The sequence below is a fragment of the Enhydra lutris genome, unplaced genomic scaffold (assembly GCF_002288905.1).
Source record: "Enhydra lutris kenyoni isolate GAN:26980312 unplaced genomic scaffold, ASM228890v2 scaffoldscaffold9, whole genome shotgun sequence".
Lineage (NCBI taxonomy): Eukaryota > Metazoa > Chordata > Mammalia > Carnivora > Mustelidae > Enhydra > Enhydra lutris.
Window position 1 is genome coordinate 40572405 of NW_019154093.1, and position 12362 is coordinate 40584766.

Below are 12362 nucleotides of genomic sequence, written 5' to 3' on the forward strand. Positions count from 1 at the left end.
TATCATTAATAATTGTTGGGTTGTAAAATTACAGGTTTTTTTTCTCTTGTTCTTGCTGTTCTTAATTTTTCAAATTATATTTAATGGCTATAAGATTATGTTTATTAGAAAATGTAAGTTTGTTTTAAATATGTATATATTCTCATAGCGTGCTTAGAGCTGCAGCTGTTTGGTAAATAAGAATTATGTAGTGGACATCTATCATATATTGTGTGATCTTTTCCATATTATTTTAAAAACTGTCCCTTATCTACTTTAAACAATATGTGGGACCTTTCATCTCTTCTACCACCATAGGTAGTTTAGTCAGCTACTCAAAAGAAACAGAACCATTAGGAGGTGTGGTGAGAGAGAGAGAGAGAGGTTGAGAGAAAAAATTTATTTTAAGGAATTTACTCACATGCTAGGAATGTCTGGAGACCTAGGGAAAAGTCAATGTTGCGGTCTACTGCAATGAAGGCTGTCCACTGGCAGAATTTGTTCTTGCTTAGGGCTGGTTTGTCTTTTTTCTGCTTTATTCACAGTCCACTGAATTATGTGTTAATTTCATTAAAAAAAAACAAAAACAAAAACAAAAACCCTCACAGTTAGTTTGACCAAATATCTGGGCATTGTGGCCCAGCTAACTTGACACAAAAAATTAGCCATCACTGGTATTAACTTTGGTTACCAACTTGTACCTACTTTAACCCCTGATAATTGGACCAGGATCCCAGGTAATGAATAGGACCAAGAGAATTCTTTCTCAGGAACTAGTATGACTACCAGAATCTTCCAGTATTTCTCATTTATACAGATTATAAACTGTAAAAACTTGCAAAATCTGGGATCCTTCTTTCCCTTCCTCCTCAGAATAAAGTCAATCCAACATGATTTAGGGATATATAGAGGAGATTCCTGACTGTATTATTTAAGCAGATAAGACCAGATAGAACTTTAGCCATGAAATGTTGAAGCTCTTTGTGACTATAGCATAAGCAGTCCATTCAAACAAATATTTTATTCACCAGTTTCTCATTTTTTGCCTACACTTGTTAGAGTTGGGTTTCTGTCACTTGTCATCATCAAAGAGGCTTAGATACAGCAGTAACTTATTATCTAGCTATTTTGGCCTTAATAAAATCATGGTAGAGCTATCTGTCAGAATCTGGGGTAATATTTAGTATTGTAGGATAAAATCTCAGACACAGTTGATACTACCTGCCCCACATCTACATTAATTAGTAAGATATTGTCATTGAATTCCTGCACTATTTGTGGTATTAAGACCATGTGATCTGCCATTTTAGTCTGTTCGTGTATGAAAAATACCAGAGAATCTCCTTTGAAAAACTGGCTTATTAATTCTCTTTACAATATAAGATAGTAGTCTTTCTATCAAAGATTTTCTTTCAAATTATTTGTATTCAAAATATCTACCTATTATTCCTAGGCAGCACTCACACACTTTGTGTCCTCATGAAGCAAATAGCATTGAGGAACTGTTGATTATGTTATGGCTAGTCTATAGAAACTAAAAGTGTAACAGAACAGCAATCGTTGCTACCTGCAGAGTGTGTGAATTAAAACATAATGCTCTGGCTGCGTCTGATGATTTAGAAAACAATAGGTCAGCATTTACCAGTCATTAAGAAATAAGACTGTAAAGCACAGCACTATTCCAGAACCACCATGTAAAGGATTATTACACACAAATTGAGAAAGTCAAGTTAGACACTATTGATAATTATAATGGCAATAACTTCATAACAATAATAAAACACCTTTTGATTACTCGTTATTCTAATATTTATTTTCACATTTGACTCTCACAATAACTGTATTTCATGGGTAAAATAACTTTCTTTCCATGAGACCCTCTTTTCCCACATAGGAATCCACATTACTCATACCCACACCGGAAATATTCTGTCTTTAGGAGTTGGTGTTTAAGGAACTCTAGTTTACAAACAATGCCTCACAGTCTCATGACAACACTGTGGCTATTCCTTCTCTCTCTAACTGTGTAGTGGGACATCTATTTTGTCCTTGTTATCAAGTTCCAGTTCAACTTCCTGGCTTATTTCATGCTTAGGAATGCAATGTGGAAACCTGTCTAACATTATGGGATGACCTTCTTCTTGTCTTCTTAATAGACTAACTCCAGGCTTTCAAGCAGGGTTCTGCTGTCTATAGCCAAATCGTGATATCCATAGCATATCAGTATGAATCATAGAATTTGGAAACAGAATGAAGTAGATTTGATATTAAACATTTAAACACTTTATATATCAGTTTTCTTATCCATAAAATAAGAGTAACTAGGTGTGCCTCACAATTTTTTGCAGATGATACCCCTATTGTGCTGACTGTAATGCCTGCTGTGATAACTCATGGGATAGTAGCCATTTCCTATTTCCATTCTGTATGCACTGTTACTGTAAACTACTGTTCAGTGTTTCTTATGCCAACCATTTCACTGGCCTATTACCTTTTATGTGTGACCATATTTAGTGGACTATATGTTTGTTCATATTTTGTCTTAATGAATTATCTTAAGTTTATATCATCTATCTCCACAATAACCCAACTCAGTAGGTATACTATATTTTAAATTCTAGCTTCTCTCAAATTGAAGGTTTGTGGTTATTACACATAAGAACGCAGATAACTGTTATACACACACACACACACACATATGTATGTATATATATATTCATGTGTACTTAAAATTGAATAAAATGGGTCCTTTGTTTATTATAACATCAGCAGAGAATTATTCTCTATATATTATTTAACGGACTGAAATTTGCATACTTTTAAAAATGTAAATCATGAGAAGTTATAAATTAACCTTAATGAAAGTGGATATTATATTGGAAGATAAGATAAAATATGCAAGTTGCTAAACATAAGAATCTCCTTAGAAATAATTTAGTCTCTTTAAAAATGATGCAATTATTATTACATATTCACCCCTGACCATCAAATTCAAATCACTGGTTAGTTTAGTTCCTTTATATAGAATACTTAGTTGAGTGAACTGAGTATAAATGGAATGTATATGTTGTAGACATTTTCTATGCTCACTTAAAATATGTTAAAGAAAAATCCTCACAGTATGTAGTAAACCTTTTAAGAATGCTTTAGGAAAGCTTTCCTATAATGTCCTGGGGTTCATTCCATAGGAGTTTATTATAATTCCACATTTATAAAGTATTGGCAAGGAATAAGTTGATCCTTAAAATATCTCATTAAAAGCAGTATTTCCATGTAATTAAGCCAAATTTCCAAAAGATGTTATTTTTGTATTTTGTCATTTTTTTTGTGGAAATCTTTCTAATATATACTAAAGTTCCTGCTTTCAGAGGAAATACATAGCGAAGTTATAATCTTCCATGTAATTCTCTAGTGCTATTTATCTCAAAGTGGGAAGACTCTAAGTCATTTTGGCCTGACTTATCTGTTGAAATGTATCCATATATTTTTAGAGAAAAAATAAAGATTGATGCAGTTCTGGTTGTGTTCAGAGTAAAAACAAACAAACAGGACAAACAATAAAAAAAGTAGTTTCCATTGGGTAGCCTAGTATTGATTTTGATACAGATATCATATGAATTTTCTTTGAAGCTGGGTCTCTAAAAGTTCTTGATGGGGGCACCTGGGTGGCTCAGTGGGTTAAGCCGCTGCCTTCGGCTCAGGTCATGATCTCAGAGTCCTGGGATCGAGCCCCGCATCGGGCTCTCTGCTCAGCAGGAAGCCTGCTTCCTCCTCTCTCTCTCTGCCTGCCTCTCTGCCTACTTGTGATCTCTCTGTCAAATAAATAAATAAAATCTTTAAAAAAAAAAAAAAGTTCTTGATGGATAAATTCAATGTTTGGAATAGACTAGGGTGGCAACATGGCATACTCAAAGCTCTTGAGTATGTCACAATTTATAAATACACCTGTCATCTCTATGAGAAGACTGTTTTTCAGAATGTCTTCTGCTGCTTTCATGTGGTAGGCTAGGCCATAAGATCCCAAAATTTTCATGTCATATAACCTCTCAGGGACTATATCTGTCACACATTTGTAATTTTTTAACGGTTTTATTGTGGTGTAATTGATGTACAAAAATGTGTATGTATTTAATGTATACAATTTAATGAGTTTGGACATATGCAAACATGAAATGATACCATCGCTATAATCAAGATAAAAGACATTTCTAACTCCTCCTAAGGTTTCCTTGTGTGTGTGTGTGTGTGTGTGTGTGTGTGTGTGTGTGTTGGTAAGAACAATTAACATTAAATCTGCCCTCTTAAAAATTTTTGAAGTGCGTTATACCATAGTGTTAACTATCCATGCTGTGTTGTACAGCAGATCTTTAGAACTCAAATTCATTAGATGCAACTCAAACTTTATACCCATTGAACAATAACTTTTCATTTCCTTCACTCCCCAGTCTTTGGCAACCACTATCGTACCTGTGTTTTTGAGTTGGACTATTTTAGATGTATAAGTAGAATCATGAAGTATTTGTAATTCTGTGACAGGTTTTTTACTCTTAGCATAATGTCTTCCATATTCATCCATATTGTCACAAATGACAATATTTTTTTTTCTTACTGAAGGCTGCATATTTTATCATATGTATATATAATAATTTCTTTACTCATTCATCTCTTGTTGGATATTTAGATTGTTTCCATATATATTGGCAATGGTGAATGATGTTTCAGTGAACATGGGATGCAGCAAAAGAAGTACAATGAGGGATGTTTATAGCAATAAACACCTACATTTAAAAAAAAGAAAAAACAATCTCAAATAAAAAACCTAACTTTATACTTCAAGGAACTAAAAGAAAAAAAATAAATTGAAAGTAAGCAGAAGAAATAAAGATTAGAGCAGAAATAAATGGACTAGAGACTAGGAAAACATGAGAAAAAGTCAAGGAAAACAAAAGTAGTTTTTTTTTTTTTGAAAGATAAACATAAATGACAAACCTTCAGGTAGACTAAGAAAAAGAAGAGTAAATTAACAAAATAGAAAATGAAAGAGGAAACATTAAAACTAATGCCAGAGAAATAAAGAGGATCATAAAAGACTATTTTGAACAATTAATGACAAAAAAACCTCTATAAAATAGAAGAAATGGAACCACTCCTAGAAACATACAAACTACCAACTGTGAATCATAATAGAAAGTCTAAACAGACCAATAATGAATAAGGTGATTGAAATCAGTAACAATCAGTAAATTGTGACCTCCCAACAAAGAAAAACCCAGGACCACATGGCTTCATTAGTGAATTACATTAAATATTTAAAGATCAATGTCAGTCATTCTGAAACATTTCCAAAAAATTGAAGAGGAAGGGACACTTCCAAACTGTGGTGATTAATTTTATGAGTCAACTAGGCTAGGCCATAGTACCCATGGTACCCAGTTTTTTGGGGGTGGTTTTTGTTTGTTTTTTTGGGTTTTTTGTTTTGTTTTTGTTTTGTTCTGTTCTGTTTGGTCAAGCACCAGTCTAGATATTGCTGTGAAGGTATTTTTAAAATGTGATTAACACATTTAAGCAAGTAGGCTTTGAGTAAAGCAGATTACTCTCCATAAACTGAGTGGGTCTCATCTAGTAAGTTTAAGGCCTTAAAAAAAAGGACTAGGTCCCCCAAAAAGAAGGCATTCTGTCTCTAGACTGCCTTTAGACTGTTATAGCATCAGTTTCTGCCTCAGCCTCCAGCCTTCTAACTGCTCTACAGAATTTTCACTTGCCAGCTCCCACAAACCCATGTGGGACATTTTCTTAAAATCTACCATATGAAGATAGATATAGATGATATAGATATAGATGATATAGGTATAGATGTAGATGATATAGAAATAGATAGAGATGATAGATAGAGATAGAGATAAATAGAGATAGATAGAGATATATCCACTGTGTGTGTGTGTGTGTGTGTGTGTGTGTGTATTCTTCCTATTTCTCTGGAAAACTCTGACTCATACACCCCATTTTCAGGAAAGCTTTAGAGAAGTTAGCATATATTATGTGAAAAATTCAAGGAATGAGGAGGGGTAGTTTGATGACAGAGTATGACCTTGAATTCGTGCTTTCATGTTTCTAAAGAAGTAATGATTGTAAGTCATCCCTATTTTAATTAAGCCCGATCTAAGAAGCATTTGCCACACAGGGATCAATTTTCCTGAGATAGTATCCTCCTGGCACAGGCTGATGTTAAATATTGCACTAAAAGAATGAATTGTTAAGTGTGTACTATCCTGGCTTGTTCCAAGTAGCACAGACTTTAGCAGGGAAAAAAAAATTGTCTTTTGTAATATTTTAGGTTTTTGTGATGTTCAGATTAGCAAATTATCTTTTATGCAAAAGTTGTTTATTAGGATGATCAGAGCAGAAAACTAGAAATGAAATTTCTGAGAGTATCTGACAAATCCTCAATCTTATGATGTATTTAATTGATATCAGTTGAAAGACAGACTCTGGTTTAGGAATTTCACCCTGGGACTCTCAGATATATATTTTTTTATTGGTTGTCACAGAGATAATTTCATGGCAGGGTCATGGACTGCTGAAATCACATGAGAGTTCAGGATAGAATATTAGGACATCATTCAGAGCATTCATGATTCCTTTTCCATGAAAAAGTTCCAGAAATGAAAAATGGTCAAGATATTCTAGAACCCATCTGTCCTTTCAGAGCACTTCAGTTGGCTGATAAATTACTGAAAGAAAGGAAAACAAATGTTCTTTCACCTCTCACCAACCCCCAAATGGACACAGTTCTGAAATATGAGATATAATTTCATAATGCATTTGGTAGACAACTTCAGGATCTTTCATTTAGTTCACATACTCAGTGTTTTCATTAAGATAGTGATCCAGACAGAGCCAAGCCAGGTTTTCTTTCCTTTTCTTTTAGGAAGACCAATCACTAAAGAGATAATGGTGAAGCTCTTCTATAGGGTAGTGACATGTAAGTTCCCCAAGCCTGGTTGCAAATATAACTGATGGGAAAACAGACTCAATAATCATTGCAAAATTGCATTTGTTGAGGTAGTAAATGGAGGTGATGGTAGTGGTGGTAAGAGCAGTGACAATGTGGTATTTAGAAGAGATGTGGTGTCTGTGGGTAGAAACAGACCCTCCAAAATAATATTTCATATGCAAGTAATTATTTGCATTATAAAAACATACTTATTGGTGATCAAAAAATGGGAATTTAATTAACATTTAATACATTTTATTCATATTAAAGGGAAATAATTTTTGAGGATTTTATTTGATCTTTCTAAATGGCCCCCAACTATTTCTGAATGATCACTAAAATTACAGAATCACACATGCTGTCTTTAAAACCATGCTGTCTACCATATTACAGTATCTACACACACACGCATACACATACACACTCACACAATAGTATCCAATAACATAATTTGTAGTGTGCAAAATAAAAAGAAGATTAAATAGGACTATATCTAGTTCTGATTTACATTGTTCATTGGTATTGAAATGGAAATAAAATTCTGTGATTTGCAAAAGAGCTTTTTTTATTATATACTACAAAACTTATTTAATGTTTCCACTATTTTGTCTTCAAATTAATGTGATAAGAGAAATAGGAGAATTGTGCAGCCCTGTTTAATTCTGAATTTGATTTAATGGCATCTAAAATTTCTCATTTAGTCAGTACTCCTTAACTTTCTACATTTCTTTATTAATTTATTTATATTGGCATTTGACCCTGTGTGATTGCATCTCTTAGGAGAAGTATTTCAGTAACCCAAAGATTGGGTTGCAACTGTAGTTGACCCTTGAACAACACAGGTTTGAATCACTTATACGGATTGTTTATGGTACAGTACTATAAGTGTATTTTTAACATTTTTTCTTTAATTCACTTTATGTAAGAGTACAGTATACATATATATAACACACAAAATATGTGCTAATCAAGTATTTATGTTATCTGCAAGGCTTCCAGTCAACAGTAGACTATGCAGTTAAGTTTTGGAAGAGTCAAAAGCTATAGGCAGATTTTCGGCTGTGTGCCCTTAAACCTCACATTGTTCAAGAGTCAACCATAATTTATTGAAGTTCTTTGTCTGGTTTATCAGTCAGAAAGCCATGTATTATGTTGGATAAGACCACTAAATAAAATACTTCTATATAAATATTATAAGTGAATTGAACTTTCCAACTGATTTTGACATACACTGCAATTTTATACAACATATCTTTTACTTCATCATTTTTGCTATTTTTTTCCATTGTATTTAAATGATCTGCAAATTGATTTTGTTTCATAGTAACTGAAAATAATACAGTGTGATTTTTTTACCCAGATAGATATTACATTGTTTTTCCCCCAAAGTGTCTAATTTTTATTAAAGATATATAATAATATTCATACCACTAAAGTGAGACTTCAATTTGGAATTCCATTAGCTTAAGGAAGGAAAGTAATTTTAGGGTAAAGCCAAGAAATTTCAATCCCAAACACAGATTTACAAATTTTGTATACAGGACATAGGTTCAGAGTTTTATCTCCTTATTTTCTGCACTTTAGAAAGTATTTTAAAATGTGGATAATATTAATAGGTCTTAGCCTGAGGTTAAATTATTATTACTCTTATTATTAGGATGAGAAAAGAGGGAATAGTGGATTTTTTAAAAATCTGATTTTCTGTCTCTGAATTATCTGAACAAGCAGGAATAACAAGCTTTGTATTTTGGCTGTCAAGGCAATTGCTCAAATATAATTTTGTGATTGGATGACTCAAGAGTGGATTAGTTACAAAACTTCTGATTTTTGGCATTTGCTGTTCAAAGTCCTGAAAAGAAGGAAGGATGCCTTGTTTCATAATGTGCATTTAAAAAACAATGTGAAAACAACAGCAATCTGCATCTCATCACTTTAGTGGGATTCTAAGCAATTTTGCAGTCCTCTTCTGCTTAAAGCTGCACAGACTGCAGGGCTCCAGATGTTTGCATGGAAGGGCATTTGCTTTCACCAACATTTTCCTGACCACAGGGGATTCCCAGTTGGCTCTGGACAAAGGCAACAGAGGCTTTGTGTCATTCCAGGTGTCATGCAGCTAACCCCTAGAGATGCTGGGCTTTTTATGTAGTCCGCCTATTGCTTAACCGCCTTTCCCATGAGCAGATTTCTTTAGTGCACTCGGAGAGTTTGCAGAACGTGGTAATAAAATGCTTAAGTTAACATTATTAAGAAAATGTAAACACTGTTTTGATAGATGTCGTGAGTCTACTCAAAGTACAGAATCAGTTGCAATGGAACAGCTGGCTACTTACTGATTTAAAAGGAGCAGAAAGCCTGAATGTGCTGTCTTTTATCTATTTCTTTCTCCAATAGAATTTGGAGATGTCCCCAGAGCATTGGTTCAGACACTTGCTGTGATAAAAGGAAGGGTCTATTATGTGATTAATAGATATTTAGATCTCAAATACAAGTTCTGCATCAATAAAGTCTGTTTTTTTTTTGTTTTGTTTTGTTTTTTAGCTGACTTTTATCCCTGGTCTTTTACCTAGTTACTTGGTAGAACTAATTACTTACAAATACAATCATTTTTCCCCTTTTTGTTTTTATTAATATATAATGTATTATTAGCTCCAGGGGTACAGGTCTCTGAATCGCCAGGTTTACACACTTCACAGCACTTACCATAGCACATACCTTCCCCAATGTCCATAACCCCACCACCTTCTCCCTAACCCCCTCCCCGCACCCCCCCCACAACCCTCAGTTTGTTTTGTGAGATTTAGAATCTCTTATGGTTTGTCTCCCTCCCGATCCCATCTTGTTTCATTTCTTCTTTTCCTACCCCCCAAGCCCCCCCATTGCCTCTCAACTTCCTCATATCAAGGATACAATCATTTTTTATATAAAATTTCATCATGATGCTAATCTTACTACACACTTGGCTCATGAAAGTTTTTAAATTTTATTTATTCTCAAAAGTTTGCTTTCATTTGTTAGACATTTTTATTTTCATTCTTATGGTTGAACTGGCCTATTCTTTCTGAGAATCTATTTTCAATGGCTTATAAATTTCCCCTTGGAAGATCTCATCCTAGAGATGATAATTTTTTGAAATTTTAGAAAAATGCATTCATTAATTTTTGAAAATCAGATGCTAAAATCAGTGATGGGTAAATGGAATGCTTAATTTCCTGAATACTATGCACACTGGCACTATCTTGTTTTCCAATTAGGGCTGAGTCTCTGGGGCCAATATTCATACTAGTAGATATTTGGCTTTCCTTCCTTCGCAAAATAGCTCACAGAAGGTAGAAAAGCTTGTCACTACTCTATGTTCTGTTTTCTAAAACTCAAACAATAAGCAGCCTATAAGCTTTACCTGAATCTAAGTTCTTTTCATCAGTCAGAAACAGACAAAAAGAAGCAATCTGGGACCCCATCAGACCCTGATTAAAAGGTTACTTCCCTCCACTAGTCTTTTTCTAAATCTTTATTCTTGTCTTTTGTTGGTTATCTACCATAATCTTTATTCTTTCCTTATGGTTAAGTTTATTGGCTTGTCCTATGAATCCTACTCTGCCCTTTGAGAAACAAACGTTGTCAAGACCAGTGAAATACATTATAGGTCAGGATCTGTTTTATTTGCCTTTGAGAAACTATGATCATCAGGAAATAGAAGAAGCCATCTTGACAGTCTCTCACTGATACACATTTTTGGAGAGTTAGGAAGTCTGAAATCTGAGTAATGTCTCTGAATCCACAACCTATTCCTGACCAAGGGCTTCCTGGTATACCTGAAGCAACTAAAACCACTCAATTCTCCAAAACACAAAACATGCTTTACCCACTGGGAGGCCTTGTTTTTCCCAGGTGAAAGAAATGAACCCATGATTGCTATGCTTCACAGTGCCAAAGCTTCTGTGATCTTGGTCTGATATTGCACATTTTGATTAAGATTATTTGTCCAATTATACCTTGTTTATTTATTTATTTATATTGGATTTTCTCATTTATTTCTTGGCTGGTGAATTGCAGATATTTTTCTTTTCTCCCTACATGAGTATATTGCTAAATTACTAAGGATTTAGAAGAGTTCATATCATTAGGTTACAAATAGTTGTAATGTGGGGCACCTGGGTGACTTAGTCAATTAAGGGTCTGCCTTCAGCACAGGTCATGATCTCTAGGTCCTGGGATTGAGGCCCAAATTGAGTTCCCTGCTCAGTGGAAAGTCTGTTTTCTTATTTACCTCTTCCTCTACCCCTCCTTTCTGCTCATTCTCTCTCTCTCTCTCTCAAATAAATAAATGAAGTCTTTAAAAAATAAGTAGTTGTAATGATGGAGCATATATATATGAAAGGAAGGTTCTGAATGATTTTTTAAGAGATTTTATCTATTTATTTGACAGACAGATTACAAGTAGACAGAGAGGCAGGCAGAGAGAGAGGAAGGGAAGCAGGCTCCTTGCCAAGCAGAGAGCCGGATGCGGGGCTCGATCCCAGGACCCTGGGATCGTGACCTGAGCTGAAGGCAGAGGCTTAACCCACTGAGCCACCCAGGCGCCCCCTGAATGATGTTTAAGTATTTACCTGGGTCACAGAGTTTGTTAGTGGCAAACTTGGTATTTTAACCCGAATCCTACCCAAAGGTCTAGATCTAGATGTAATAATAACAATAATTATTAATACTAAGAGTGACACTCATAAAAAAAAATCAACAACACTAAAAATAGTATGCTATGAAAAGTAATTCTGTATTCTCTCTATATATTTTTCAGCTCAATAATTGCAAGAAAGAGATTGCTTTCATTATAACAGCAGCAATATAGCGATTATTTCTGTTGTATGAACAAGACCAACTTGTGAGATTTGGGGCCAAATCTCTCCTATACGTACGCCTAATCATTTTTAAAAGTAAAAATTTGGTCAGATATTTGGTATTATTTCTTCCTAGTTCTGAGCTTCTGTGATTTGATGATCTGAAGATAATGAAAGTGATCTTCTTTGAAATGTTTACAGCTTTCATTTAAGTAAATTTTATCTTCCAAAAGTATATTTAGGTCACATAGCAAATCTATTAGGAAGTAAATAGTAACACCTTGTTCTATGATGTTCAAAGACATAGAACACCTTTGGACATCCTAATAATAAATAAGTTACAGATAACCCATGTTAAATTTATGGAAGATGATTGGCTATAATCCTATAATTTTTAAAAAAGATTTTATTTTTATTTATTTGACAGAGAGAGAACACAAAAGCAGGGAAAGTGGGAGAGGGAGAAGCAGACTCCCTGCTGCACAAGGAACCCAATGTAGGGCTCATCCATTGTCCTGGGGTCATGACTGGAGCTGAAGGCAGACATTTAACCA